A 13,832-nucleotide genomic window follows, 5' to 3' on the forward strand; every position below is an offset into this window, starting at 1 on the left:
CTCCCCCCTTGGCCGCCCCTCCAAGTCCCATCTAGGGCTGGCCGCCACCCCTAGAGGTGGAAACCTAGGTGGGGGCGCACCCCTCCCTTTCCCCTATATATAGTGGGGGTTTGGGGCTGCCATAGACACGAGAACATCTCCCTCATGGCGCAGCCCTACCCCTCTCCCTCCTCGTCTCTTGCGGTGCTTGGCGAAGCCCTGCTGGAGTGCCACGCTCATCCACCACCACCACGCCATTGTGCTGCTGCTGGACGGAGTCATCCCCAACCTCTCCCTCTCTCCTTGCTGGATCAAGGCGTGGGAGACGTCACTGGGCTGCACGTGTGTTGAACGCGGAGGCGCCGTGGTTCGGCGCTTAGATCGGAATCAACCGTGATCTGAATCGCTACGAGTACGACTCCTTCATCCGCGTTCTTGCAACGCTTCCGCATAGCGATCTACAATGGTATGTAGATGCACTCCCCTTCCCCTCGGTGCTAGATTACTCCATAGATTGATCTTGGTTATGCGTAGAAAATTTTGAATTTCTGCTACGTTCCCCAACAGATTCCAGAAGAAGAAAGTGAGAAAATGCTACAACTGTGAAGAAACCAACCACTTCTCCAACGAGTGCCCTTATGAGAAGAGAGAAGATAAAGCAAGGTTCCCCAAGACCTTTCCCAAGAAGAAGTTGCCAAATCCTTTGAACTCCAAGCTCAAAAAGAGGGATGGGAAAGCAATGGTTGCACATGAAGAATCCGATCCGGATGATGTTAGTGGTGTTGCCAGAGTTGCTCAAGATTCTCAAAACACATTGAGGCTAGTCAACAAGAGTGGTGATGTTGTCACTTACAACTATATGAAGGACTACAAGGGAAACGCTCACAATTTCCTAATGGCAAAGGCCGTGGTTGAAAATGGAGAGGACCAAAGCTCTCCTGACAAGGTCAAGGTAACCGCACGATCAAACCCTCCTCTTTTCACTCCTCCTACTCCTAGTAATAAGTATCTTGATGAGGAGGATAGTTATGAGGATGATGATATAGATGATCCTATGCTTGTTAAACTAAATAAGTTCATGTGCTCGCTCAAAGGAAAGAAGCTCACTATGTTTCGTATGCTTATGGAGATGGTGAGTAAGCACACCATCACCATTAAGGAACTCGAAACCCTCGGCACCGAGGAAAAGGAAAAATATGAAATCCTTGAGCGGAAAGTTCAATATGAGGAAGCACGAAATGATGAACTATGCTTGAAAATTGGTGCAAACATTGATGTTCATACTAAAGATCTTGCCTCCTTGAAAAAGGCTATTGACTCTTGCGAAGAGTTGATGAATGATAAAAGTAAGCTTGTGAAGTATAATGCTTCTCTCTCTAAGGATTGTGAGCTCCTATCTGTGTCCCTCGAGACTAAGGAAGAAGAGTTCACCCTTCTTACAAAGAGTTTTAAGACTAGCCAAGGCTTATTCTTCTCCTATTATCAATGTTGATGCTTGTACTACTAACTCTAGTAGTTATCTAGCATCTATTGTTGAGGAGAATCGCTTTCTCAAAGCTCAAATCGAGAAAGGTCTCATGACATGTGCTGAAGGGCAAAAGAACCTTAATGAGGTATTGGGCCAACACAATGAGGTGTTTGCCAAAGAGGGACTCGGGTTTGACCCAAGCACAAGCAAGAAGAAGACGTCCTCTCAAAAGTGCACCACCCCTCTAAAAGAAACTTTTGTACGAGAAGGGCACAAGGAGAAAGGTAAGGTTGTTAGTGGGAAGGCCACAAGGGGCATGCCCACTCTCAACAATCCAAAAGAGTTCATGCCTCCATCCTATGTACTTCGTAAGACTAAGGATGGAGAAGTTTATGCAAAGTTTGTTGGTCCTCAAAATGCATTCCGTTTTTATGCTATTTGGGTCCCTAAGACCCTTGTGACTAACTTGAGAGGTCCCGTTGCAAAATGGGTGCCTCTAACCAAGTCATAATTGTGTGTTCCGGTGGAGTAAAATGGGTGATTGATAGTGGATGTACCAATCATATGACCGGAGATAGAAAATTGCTCTACGATTTGATGGAAGCTATTTAACCATTTATGAGCATTATGTTTGGTGGAGGATCAAAAGGATAGGTACTCGGGTTGGGCAAGGTGGCTATAACAAATGACATGTCTCTTGCAAATGTCATGCTTGTCAATCCCTTAAATACCATTTGCTTTCTGTTCGCCAATTGGCTTCTGTTGGTTATGATACACTCTTTGGACTAACGGATGTGAAAGTCTTTAAGAGAGATACTCTCGAAGTGGCCTTTGTTGGAGAGTTGGATGGCAACCTTTACACGGTTGATTTCTCGAAAGAGAGCACATTCCATGCAACTTGTCTAATGGCCAAGGCCGACAAGGGGTGGCTATGGCATCGCCGGCTAGCCCATGTCGGCATGAGAAATCTTCAAAATCTCTTAAAGGGTAATCACATCCTTGGACTAACCAATGTCTCTTTTGAGAAAGATCGTGTGTGTAGTGCATGCATAGCCGGGAAGCAACATCAATCAAAGCACCCACCCAAGAATATTGTATCTACTTCAAGGCCTTTGGAGCTCCTTCATGTGGATCTTTTTGTGCCTCCTTCATGGGATAGTCTTGGTGGGAAAAAGTATGGGCCTGTCATTGTTGATGATTACTCAAGATATACATGGGTCTTCTTCCTCAAATCCAAGGACGAGACGAAGATCACCTTCATTGATTTTGCCAAGCAAGCACAACGCAAGTTTGACAAAGAAATCTTGGCAATAAGAAGTGATAATGGCTCTGAGTTTAAGAACTACACCTTGGAAGAGTTTCTTAGTGATGAAGGGATTGAGCATCAATATTCAGCTCCATACACTCCCCAACAAAATGGTGTAGCAAAAAGGAAGAACCGCACACTTGTGGAGATGGCAAGGTCTGTAGGGGAACGCAGCAGAAAACAAAAAATTTCTGACCTACGCACCAGCCCAGGACCACTATGGAGACTGCATACATGGTTTGATCTTTTTCGTTACCGACTCGTAGCACAGCGGGAAGTAGAGTCGATGATGATCGGCGGTGCAGATCCCCGCAGCTAGGATTTACAACCTCCCAACCGCGAGGATGTATACCCTCATCTGCTCCTCGGATAGCCCTCCGGGAGGCGGTCGAACAGTCCCCCGGACGGTGTCGCAGACAGCCCTTCGGGAGGACCTTCGAAACTCGAACGGTCACTCGGACAGCCCTTCGGGAGGACCTTCGAAACTCGGACGGTCACACGGACAGCCCTTCGGGAGGCACTCACGAACTAAGACCGAAACTACGATCTCTCTACAGAGTTGCACACATACGGTGTCATCTATCCGGCAGGGCTTCGCCGTCCAGAACTAGTTCCTGCCGGAACCCAGACAGCCTTATGGCTCTACGAAACTCTTTTTGTGGGAGGGAGAGAAGAATCCAGATAATGCATGGCATGTGTATGAGAGCAAGGGATGAGTGTGGAGGGCTGCCCCTCCACCTCTATTTATAGGAAATCCCAAGGGGGTAGGGTAGTTTCACAAAAAAACCCAAAATGCACATGAATGAAGTCCTTCCACAAGGACCTAGGAGTGAAACCAAGGAACAAGAGGGTCCCCAAGGGGGGATACCCCATGTGGCCGGCCACACCCCCATGAGGGGCCCAAAAATGACTCCTATCCATCCATGTCATCCCCAAGATCTTTTGGAGCAAAGCCCCAAAAGGTGGCTTTCCATAAAGTAACCATAAAGCTGATTTTCACTATTCACGACGACATTTTTCAGCGTCTGATCGAACTGAAAATATTTATGTGGGCTAAGAACATTTCCAGTACCCACTAAAATGATTTTCAACGCATTCCAAAACAATTCCGGTTTTAGTGATTTTCATCTGCGAAACGCATCTGAAGTGGCTCCGGCAGCTCCGGAACATTTCCGGTTTTTATATCGGAAAATTCCAAAAAGCTTCCAGAATGATTCTGGCATCCTCCAAGAATTATCAGGCATGTGCTGAAACCAATTTGACTTAATGGTGTATCCCGAAACAACTTTTCGGTATCATCGAAACTTATCCGATGACCTCTCTCTGCGGTACGATTCCGCTGTCCGAAACTTTTCGGTGTCCGAAACTTTTTCGGTGATTTTCTCTCAGACTCCCTGTCTAGTATTCAGCAGATAGATGACCCTTAAGCGTGTGACCCTATAGGTTCGGTGAAGTATAGACATGACCCGGAACCCCTTCCGATCAATGATCAACATCGGAGCCGTGGACACCCATATTGACCCCTATACCCACACGAATAAATATTCGAGTGAACCTCCAGTTGCCGTGTGCTATTCCTGTTGCTTCACGATATATCACAAACACCTGAGGTGAGATTTATTGCATCCCTGTGGGCCAACACTTTGTCCACTATGCAAGTTACCTCGTTACCGGTTTTGTTCTCTTTTCTCGTTTCGTGTTCCGGCATCCCCGTGATCAAATCACAAAGTGTCTGGCCAGACGATGATGGACACCGTAACACCGAGTGGGCCCGAGTATATCTCTCCATCGTCGGAGGAGCAAATCCCAATCTCGAGCTATCAAGTTACTTAACATACTTTCCCATGAACCCGTAAGCCGCCGTAATAGCCATCCAGTTACGGATGACGTTTAACAAACCCCAAAGTTCATGAAGCAAGCATGAAGAAACTCGATACTCTCATGGTCTAAGGAATTATGCAAACATTAACTATCTCTGTGTTATAAACCATTAACTTGTGACGAATGTATCTCATAGCATAACATCAATTCGGGTCGATTCAACACAAATGTCCTTCCTGACATTGTGCCCTCAAAGTTGCTTGGCATAGACATGCCCATGATTGGGAAAACATAATCATCATGCAACACTTGAGCTAGTCTTAGAGGCATGACTAGGAATACATTTTATCGTTTATTATTCCACACATGCATATGGGTTCTCCCCAGAGCCTTTATGGATATACGGGCTCGGGAACCACAACAGTTATAGCATGGAACATAAACATAATTATGAACAGGGAGATAATCAATAACATTTATTATTGCCTCTAGGGCATATCTCCTACAGACTCCCACTTGCACTAGAGACAATAATCTAGCTTATGCTAATGCACTTCACACCTGTGGCACACCGGTGTAAATATGCTTCGCTTGTGGTATAGCCTGATGTCCAATGGATCTGACGACTTCAGTTCCGTGTGTATCTTTGCATGTCCTCGCGTCTTCACAAAATTCATATTTTGTGTGGACTTGGCTTTGTATGTATGTGAATCACAGGTCGAACCTGGATTCCTCAGACTGAGTTATGGAGCAACTACCTGCAGTAGTGTCCCATTGTCAAAAGCCATCTTGGAACTATACTAAGTTCATGAATGAACTATATGATTCAACATCTTCTTTGTCGCTTCTAAAGCGTCAACATACTTAGCCCTTGTTATAGAATTCGCCACAGTAACTAGTTTGAACAAATTCCAACTAACTGTGCCACCACATTGTGTGTTACACAAAACCCTTAATTTAAATCGAAAATCGCATGGAGAAAAGATGAAGACTGTATCGATGTAACATTTTACAACGAACTCTTCATGATCTCTGCTTGCGAGAAAACCATGTCATCAGTACTTACTCTAGTACTCTGTGACATCTTTCACTGTTGTCCCATGATCAGTAATTTGATCACTTTGGTATCCATACTCGCAACACCTTGGGAGTATCGGACATATCTGGTTGTTTTACATACCATGGAATACATGATTAATCCAAACACAAAAGTGTGTGGAATCTGCATCATGTATTCTCATCAGTGTTTTGGGACACCGAGTCTTGCAAAAACTCTTTCCATGTGACTTCGGCAAGAATCACTCCTTGGCGTTTTAAATGCTAAAAGGTTTTAGCATCTTGTCAATATGTATTCATTGCTTAGCCCCATTAGGTTAATCTATCTCCATAGATCATCATGCCTAATATTGAGGCTATTTAGCCTAAGCACTTCATCGAAAAACTATTTTCAAATGAAGTCCTAATTTGTGTCAAGAAATTTATTTCCAATTACCAATGTGCCAAGCACATAAGGTTTTTAGAAATATTATTACGCTCCCACTTACTTTCTTGAATTACAAGCATCTTCGTTACCCATTGATGAAGTCAAAACCCCTTTGACCATTTCATCAAAACATGAAGATTCCAACTCCATTTTGCTCTCTTCTGTCCATTGCTGGAACTCTGAAGTTTGCATACCTACTAGCATCCTCTGGATCGACAAATTACTTTGGACTGTATCATATACAAGTCCTAGCTTTCATTTCCATCAGATGGAAATCCTTTTATCATCCATGTTTCATATCTCATGATTGAAATATGTATTAATTGCTAGTTCAACCCGAACCGACTTTAAGCATCGCTACGATGAAAACAACCTCATCGTAGTCAACTCTTGAACTTGTTATTTCAACAAGTCGAGCTTTATGGATAAAACATTTTTATCCGTATCAGTTTTAAGTTCCATAAATGTTCGTTAGACTCTAAGTCTTCCGAAAGGTGTATCAAGGTTTTAATCTTGAATCACTTATATGGAAACTAACTCGGGTTGTATTGGCATTTAGCCAATTCTGGAGTCAGGGCCCATCAACGCTTCCTTGTGTATCGTAGGTATAATGTTGTCTAACAACAATATCTCGTTTGCGCACCTGAGAGGTTTGCACGAGCCTTGCCTACGTGGTTCAGCTGCAAGTTCGACCGAAGTTCATACATTTTATTGTAGAGACTTCCGTATCAGTCGCAGTAGGAAACTCTAGAATTACTTCCAAGGTCTCTTTCCTTTGATCTGATGAAGATACTATTTATCTCGTCGAGTTGCACTATTCTCCCACTCACCTTTTAGAAAGAACCATTCTCTTTAAAAGCATACCGTTCTTTGTGGCAAACCTATTTGCCTCGGTATAGTGAGGGAGGAATACCCAATGACTTGGGATAACCTACAAAGTAGCACTTGTCTGATTTGGAATAGGTTTGTAACCTTTTACACAAGCCCCATATTCCAAATGTTAAGAAAAGATACAACATGGTTGGGCGTACCATACCATGGCTTCATTTCAACAGACCCGATGTAGCTCTTTTCAGTGTAAAAGCCGCAGTCTCTAAAGCATCACTTTAAAAAGGATAATGGCAAATTTATTTATGTCATCTTTGACCTTACCATGTCATAAATGGTTAGTTTACATCTCCACGGACTTTTCACTTGCAGTGGTGTTCCGGGAGGTGCAAGTTATGAAACCCCTTTCACAACTCATCAGACATTCGCTAAACATGTAACTCAAATATTCCTTTGTGCAATCAAATTGCAGAAACATAATTTTCTTGTTACAATAACTTCTACTTCATTTTTGAAAACCTTTTGAATGATTTCAAAAGATCCAGACTTAAGTCTCATCAAGTAAATATCCATATATCTACTTGAGTCATTTCTGAAGATAAATAAATCCACCACTAACAACACTTATCGGACTACACACATCAAATGTGTGATCACTAATAAGTTTGTTGTTCGTTCCTTATGGCCTGTGAACGGTATTTTAGTCACTTCACTTTTCGGAGGAAAGTTGCAAGTGTCAGATGATTCAAAATCAAAAAGACTTCAAAATCCATCATAATGGAATTTTCCATGCGGGTTTCTCCAATGTGACCAAATGTAGTGCCACACTTGTGTGGTATTCTTTTAGTCTTGCGACATTTAGCGTCAGTGTTATGGATGTATCATATTACCCTCAATATTCATAACATACGTCCCATCTTGGATGGAAGCATGGCCCTTCATGTTATTCATAATACTTAACAACAATTGTTGTTTTTATGAACAACTCTTTTGCAACAAACATTGTGCAATGGGCTAGAGTGTATGAAACTCTAAAATGAATTATGAAAGTAAACCCAGAGGTATTGTATTATTATCAATATTCATAACATACATCTCATTCATAATGAAAGTATGGCCCTTGTGTTATTCATAACATCGAACATAAAAGGTTCTCTTATGAACAACCTTCTTGCAAGATACCTTATGCAATGGGCTAGAGTTTTTAAAACTCTAAATGAATTATGAAAATAAATACAGACGGCAATACACCGATGGAAGGTATAGTAGTATTTACTATGTTCCCTGTGTATACCTTAACCTCATTTCTGGCTAGTCTTTTTAGGCCATAGTAGCTCTTACAGTGATTCGCAATTGAATGCAATCGAGCGGGTATCTTTGTGATTAACTCACAATACCCAAGAATTAGTGATTAACATGTTTAAACATAATTCCCAAGAACTATATTTTTGACCAGCCTACTATACATCAAAAACTTGTATGACATTCATACATGAGCTGGATATTCCAGTCATCTTTCTTTCTGCCTTTATTCTTCTAACAGTTTAACTTTTAGTATTTCTCCTACTCGCAAAAGAAGCACCCAACTTAAGAGTGGCGTTAGCCCCGGACTTCCTAGCCGTGTAAGTCATACTAACACCCTTTGGACACTTCCTTTCTCTTTAAGTTGTTGTTTTATTCACCTTTCATTATATGACAGGCGTTCTTCTGGATCCCTTTCCCAACAGTCAAATGCATAGTAAACACTTTTACTAATACTTGCAAACAAACATTGCTTTGTTTGTATCTGAAAATAATTTCCAGTTCCATGAATATCATATAACTATCCCAACTTTCGAAGTTTGGGTTTCATGGAAGCAAACATATTGCACTTGACTGAAACGGAATTATAGCTTTTGGATCGAAGGACGAGAGTCACATGATCCATAGCATTAGCGGGAGGATACGGAAAGCATGCGATAGGACAAAGTCCTTCTCGGCACTTTTGAGGACAGTCCTCATATTACGTTACCAATCGTAAAGTTTTAACCAGATATTTAACAGCTATTCAATTTTAATAGGGAAGGTGGAAACGCGAGCCATTATTCTACAACTATTTTGCAAGAAACACTTAGACAGTGTTCATAATTAATTGCACTGAGAATTAAACATGTTAATTCAACAGTGCGCTCCCACTCAAATCAATATCTCTCAAAATTGATTGTGAGTGATACAAGACCCACATTTCAATTGTTCGCCATTGGTGTAACACCACTGATGATGAAAAATCTCAACCGGTAGGCCATCTTGCCAATCACATCTCTATGTGACTCTTGTTCATCTTTCGATGCGTGTGTTCCGAGCTCATGACGGTCATGCCTGAACGTCAAGACAACCAAGTGATCTTGCTGCGAGGTCTCAACTCACCCGCCTCACACTTCTCTAATCGTTCGTACCCGTGTGACACGGCGCACCCCGAAAAGATAGGTGCCGTGACGGTGCTACACTTGGGAGAACACTAACTACTTGGTATTTTTGTGAGAGATCACCCTAATAAAAAGCGACTACCGCGCAATCAAGAAGGGTGCAACATAAGGGATAAACATCTCAGGCAATTCATAATAGCATGATATGGTATAGCCCTTTCTGACGGAGAAGTATTTCATTTCTTCGTCTTCGGCATTCGTGTTGGTGTTCACCTTCGCGAAGATTGCCACCACCTTGTCGATGCACCAGATAATATTGCTATCTCCATAGCGTATAAAATTAATGCATTACTTAAGGTTGACACGCAGGTCATTAAAGTGCAATCATATGGCTCCAGCCATCATGCCGAACCATGACACGCAGGTCATGTTAATCAAATTACATCATATAGTCATCTCATACATAATCGAATTAGTATGAGCACTGCTATACCACATCACATGCACATCCTGCAAAACCAAGTTAGACACCTCTAATCGGTTTATGCAAAATTTTATTTTACGTGGCTTCTAAGGTTTTGACTTAAACCGCAGCTACCAACGTTTTATCATCAAGTATGATTATTCAAGTTGCTAGATTAACATCTCGGGGCGTATGAAACACGAGATAATTAAATCTCGAGCCCCATACTAAACTTCGTCATACGCATGACCCCCGTGCAGATAATATCTGCAATGCCCTTTCATCTGTGAATTTCATCTTTCTTTTGACTACGGCAGAACCCAAAGAACTGATAGCACTTCCATGATCAATCAGGATCACGGATTGCCAGAACTTTGTCAAATTCCACCATGCTGTCTCGAGATTGAGCAAACGCAAATTCTAGGGAAGCAACAAGAACGTCGGGTAACAGATTTCATCTGTAACCCGCATAAATAATTTTCAGCAATAGATCTCATCTACTACCTAATTATATTATGCAATACCCATACATCTCCATGTATTCTAGATCGAAACCTGCATCTACGCATAGCACGGCTCTTGATGCCACTATAGGGGAACGCAGCAGAAAACAAAAATTTTCTGACCTACGCACCAGCCCAGGACCACTATGGAGACTGCATACATGGTTTGATCTTTTTCGTTACCGACTCGTAGCACAGCGGGAAGTAGAGTCGATGATGATCGGCGGTGCAGATCCCCGCAGCTAGGATTTACAACCTCCCAACCGCGAGGATGTATACCCTCATCTGCTCCTCGGACAGCCCTCCGGGAGGCGGTCGAACAGTCCCCCGGACGGTGTCGCGGACAGCCCTTCGGGAGGACCTTCGAAACTCGAACGGTCACTCGGACAGCCCTTCGGGAGGACCTTCGAAACTCGGACGGTCACACGGACAGCCCTTCGGGAGGCACTCACGAACTAAGACCGAAACTACGATCTCTCTACAGAGTTGCACACATACGGTGTCATCTATCCGGCAGGGCTTCGCCGTCCAGAACTAGTTCCTGCCGGAACCCAGACAGCCTTATGGCTCTACGAAACTCTTTTCGTGGGAGGGAGAGAAGAAGCCAGATAATGCATGGCATGTGTATGAGAGCAAGGGATGAGTGTGGAGGGTTGCCCCTCCACCTCTATTTATAGGAAATCCCAAGGGGGTAGGGTAGTTTCACTAAAAACCCAAAATGCACATGAATGAAGTCCTTCCACAAGGACCTAGGAGTGAAACCAAGGAACAAGAGGGTCCCCAAGGGGGGATACCCCATGTGGCCGGCCACACCCCCATGAGGGGCCCAAAAATGGCTCCTATCCATCCATGTCATCCCCAAGATCTTTTGGAGCAAAGCCCCAAAAGGTGGCTTTCCATAAAGTAACCATAAAGCTGATTTTCACTATTCATGACGACATTTTTCAGCGTCTGATCGAACTGAAAATATTTATGTGGGCTAAGAACATTTCCAGTACCCACTAAAATGATTTTCAACGCATTCCGAAACAATTCCGGTTTTAGTGATTTTCATCTGCGAAACGCATCTGAAGTGGCTCCGGCAGCTCCGGAACATTTCCGGTTTTTATCTCGGAAAATTCCAAAAAGCTTCCAGAATGATTCTGGCATCCTCCAAGAATTATCAGGCATGTGCCGAAACCAATTTGACTTAATGGTGTATCCCGAAACAACTTTTCGGTATCATCGAAACTTATCCGATGACCTCTCTCTGCGGTACGATTCCGCTGTCCGAAACTTTTCGGTGTCCGAAACTTTTTCGGTGATTTTCTCTCAGACTCCCTGTCTAGTATTCAGCAGATAGATGACCCTTAAGCGTGTGACCCTATAGGTTCGGTGAAGTATAGACATGACCCGGAACCCCTTCCGATCAATGATCAACATCGGAGCCGTGGACACCCATATTGACCCCTATACCCACACGAATAAATATTCGAGTGAACCTCCAGTTGCCGTGTGCTATTCCTGTTGCTTCACGATATATCACAAACACCTGAGGTGAGATTTATTGCATCCCCGTGGGCCAACACTTTGTCCACTATGCAAGTTACCTCGTTACCGGTTTTGTTCTCTTTTCTCGTTTCGTGTTCCGGCATCCCTGTGATCAAATCACAAAGTGTCTGGCCAGACGATGATGGACACCGTAACACCGAGTGGGCCCGAGTATATCTCTCCATCGTCGGAGGAGCAAATCCCAATCTCGAGCTATCAAGTTACTTAACATACTTTCCCATGAACCCGTAAGCCGCCGTAATAGCCATCCAGTTACGGATGACGTTTAACAAACCCCAAAGTTCATGAAGCAAGCATGAAGAAACTCGATACTCTCATGGTCTAAGGAATTATGCAAACATTAACTATCTCTGTGTTATAAACCATTAACTTGTGACGAATGTATCTCATAGCATAACATCAATTCGGGTCGATTCAACACAAATGTCCTTCCTGACATTGTGCCCTCAAAGTTGCTTGGCATAGACATGCCCATGATTGGGAAAACATAATCATCATGCAACACTTGAGCTAGTCTTAGAGGCATGACTAGGAATACATTTTATCGTTTATTATTCCACACGTGCATATGGGTTCTCCCCAGAGCCTTTATGGATATACGGGCTCGGGAACCACAACAGTTATAGCATGGAACATAAACATAATTATGAACAGGGAGATAATCAATAACATTTATTATTGCCTCTAGGGCATATCTCCTACAAGGTCCATGTTGGATGAATACAATTCACCACATAGTTTTTTGGCCGAGGCTGTCAACACCGCATGCCATGCATCAAACCGGCTCTTCCTCTGCACTATATTGGAAAACACTCCATATGAGCTCCTAACTGGGAACAAGACGAATGGAAAGTACTTTCGTGTATTTGGGTGCAAATGTTTCATCCTCAACAAAAGAGAACGGTTAGGAAAATTTCAATCCAAAACCATTGAGGGCATATTTGTTGGCTATGGATCAAACTCTCACGCCTATAGAGTCTACAACAAATCCAATGGATGTGTTGTAGAAACTTGTGACGTGGTGTTTGATGAATTTAATTACTCCCATGGGGAGCAAGTTGATCTAAGTGATGTAGGTGAAGAAGATTCTTCTCAAGATATCTTGACCATGGGTGTTGGTGCACTTCTTCCAATGGAACAAGAACCTCATGATGAAGAAGAAGAAGATGGAAGCTTCACGCATCATCAAACTACTCCAACACCCTTACCACCACAAGCTCCTATTGCTCAACCAATGCCCGTAGACCAAGTACAAGATGATGATTAAGTTCCTCTTCATGATAATCATCAAGAACAAGATCATCCTCAAGGGCAAGAACAAGAAAGTGCAATCATTGATGATGAACCTCAACAAATGCAACATGAAGAAGAAGATCTTCCACCACACATTAATGATCCATATGTTGAGGACGTGGATGATGGACATGAAGTTGAACCCCGCGAAACCCTTACCTCCATCATGCCTCGAGTGGCCGGCCGTGTTGGTGTTGACAAAATTCTCAACGGCATATCGGAAGGTAGAGTCAGTCGTAAACATTTGACAAACTTTTGTGCTCACTTCTCGTTTGTGTCTAGTTTTGAGCCTCTCAAGGTACAAGATGCATTGATGGACAATGATTGGCTCATTTTTATGCAAGAAGAGTTGAACAGTTTTGAATGCAATCAAGTGTGGTCATTAGTCGAGAGGCCAACTACCAAGCACAACGTCATTGGAACAAAGTGGATATTCAAGAACAAGCAAGATGAGAATGGTGTAATCATCCGTAACAAGGCAAGGTTAGTGGCACAAGGGTACTCACAAGTTGAAGGTTTGGACTTTGGTGAGACCTTTGCCCCCGTTGCCCGTCTTGAATCCATTCGCATCTTACTTGCTTATGCTGCTTTCAATGGTTTTACATTACATCAAATGGATGTGAAGAGTGATTTCCTTAACGGTCCTCTACAAGAAGAAGTATATGTATCACAACCACCTGGGTTCGTTGATCCCAATCACAAAGACTATGTGTATAAAATTCATAAGGCTTT

General features: G+C 43.0%; 1 pseudogene; it reads left to right on the forward strand.

Annotated features, from left to right (window-relative positions):
* Window positions 1–718: 718 nt before the first annotated feature.
* LOC109771561 (uncharacterized) overlaps window positions 719–13,832 on the forward strand; it is a 35,013-nt pseudogene continuing 21,899 nt past the window's right edge.

This window comes from Aegilops tauschii, chromosome 1, assembly GCF_002575655.3.
Source record: "Aegilops tauschii subsp. strangulata cultivar AL8/78 chromosome 1, Aet v6.0, whole genome shotgun sequence".
NCBI classification, from domain to species: Eukaryota; Viridiplantae; Streptophyta; class Magnoliopsida; order Poales; family Poaceae; genus Aegilops; species Aegilops tauschii.